This window comes from Macaca mulatta, chromosome 15 (assembly GCF_049350105.2).
Source record: "Macaca mulatta isolate MMU2019108-1 chromosome 15, T2T-MMU8v2.0, whole genome shotgun sequence".
In the NCBI taxonomy this organism is placed as follows: Eukaryota; Metazoa; Chordata; class Mammalia; order Primates; family Cercopithecidae; genus Macaca; species Macaca mulatta.
In genome coordinates, this window is record NC_133420.1 from 127,595,060 (window position 1) to 127,597,068 (window position 2,009).

A 2,009-nucleotide genomic window follows, 5' to 3' on the forward strand; every position below is an offset into this window, starting at 1 on the left:
ACCACAAATCCCTGGGGAAAGAAAAAACCTGTTTATGATAATGGGAAAGTAAGTTTACCATATTGAGGAAAAACAGATTTATATCTCATACTGTATACATATATATATGCATATAGAGGGGTGTGTGTTTATATGTGTGTGAAAATATATATGTATATATGTGTATACATACTAAACATCTAAATATGAATGGCAAAACTATAAAGCTACAGAAGAAACTATAGGCTAACTTTATGACCCTGGTATGGGAAAGAACTCTTAAGCAAGGTACCAAAAGCAGAAACAAAACGTAAGGAATTGTTAATTTGACTTCATCAGAATTGTTCAATGAAGGACCCCACAGCCAAACTGAAACCAATGTGCTAAGTAGTATTTAAACTGATAAGAACAGATACCACACTTGATCTTAGCCAAAAGGCGGAGAAGCGATGTGCTAACTGGTATTTAGGATGTACAAGAAAGCATATGCAAATCATTCAATAATAAAGAGGAAAACTAATTGAAAAATAGACAAAGAATATATATAGGCAATTCGCAGAAGTGGAAACCTAAATGGCTAAAGGATGTATGAAGAATGCTCAAATGTATTGAAAATCAGATAAGAGTGATTTAAACAAATTCAAAAACTGCAACTAGATATCCATGAGATAAACAAGCATTAGAAAATCAGATAAGGCCAAGTATTTGCAAGGATGTGGGAAAACAATAACCTATGTGAACTACTAGTGAGAGCAGACTGGTTCAGCTCGTCAAATTCAGTACTTAGTCAATTTCAACATGCATACACCTTATTAACCAGCCAACCCTTACCTGGGTATATATATTGTAAAGAAGTTTTCACACATAGGAGTCATGTATTATGTAGTCACTGAAGTGCTGTTTGTGGTGTTTCCAGTGATGAGGGGAAATCTTGGTGTTCGCTCCTGGAGGAAGGGGTGAGTGAAATGTGCAGACTGCATAATACTGAGTATTTTTTGGCAGCTTGAAGTAACAAACCAAGTGTCAACAGAGCAATATGAATAGATCTTTAAAACAGCGCTTTGAGAGGCCGAGGCGGGTGGATCACCTGAGGTCAGGAGTTTGAGACCAGCCTGGCCAACATGGTGAAACTCCATCTCTACTAAAAATACGAAAATTAGCTAGGCGTGGTGGTGGGTGCCTATAATCCCAGCTACTCGGGAGGTTGAGGCAGGAAAATCGCTTGAACCCGGGAGGCGGAGGTTGCAGTGAGCCAAGATCGCGACATTGCACTCCAGCCTGGGCGACAAGAGCAAAACCCTGTCTCAATAAAACAAAACAAAACAAAACAAAACAAACAAACAAACAAAAACCCACGGCGCTGAGTAAAAAAATAAGAAGTAGAACAAGGTCTAATAAGATACAGTGGACTATATTATTATATTTTGCAAGAGTGTGTATACACGTATGTTAGACTTCAAACTCGTTAGAGCGTTTGCCTCTGGAAAGAGGGGGGAATGGGAGAGGGAATGGTAACAGAGAATGAGATGAAAAAGGAATCAATATCTAAATTAAGTATTTTGCTTCAACTGTAATGATTGGGTGATACGAACTGAGGAATATGATTAGTTCAACTCTCTGGCACTGAGGTCAGTTGAAAACATTGATAAGATATAATATCTGTATTTGATGAATGTGCAGTGTAAATGAGGAAGATGACACAAGATTTACTTTATAGTAAAAACATGCTGAGTAATATAAGTCAAGTAAATGTAAGTGTGATCAGAGATTAGTGTAATCAGAAAGAAGGCATTCTGGAAGAAAGAAGCTTTTAGCTGGCATTGAAGAACAGTTATATTTAGATGTGTCAGTTAGATAAAATATTATTCTACACAAAGTAAACTTTGAGAAAAGTCAGAAAATGGAAAAAGTTCCTGTCAAGTGTGAAAAACCAGTGATTAAGTTTTGCTGGAGTATTTGCTGCCTGAAGGGGATTAGTGAGAGAAAAGGTTCCTGGAAGATTTTAAAGGTGAGGCCAGAGAGTCTAATTC

The 2,009-nt window shown here is 37.2% G+C and overlaps 1 pseudogene; it reads right to left on the minus strand.

Annotated features, from left to right (window-relative positions):
- Positions 1-220: 220 nt before the first annotated feature.
- On the minus strand, positions 221-430 carry LOC114672942 (U2 spliceosomal RNA; annotated as a pseudogene).
- Between the last annotated feature and the right edge of the window lie 1,579 nt (positions 431-2,009).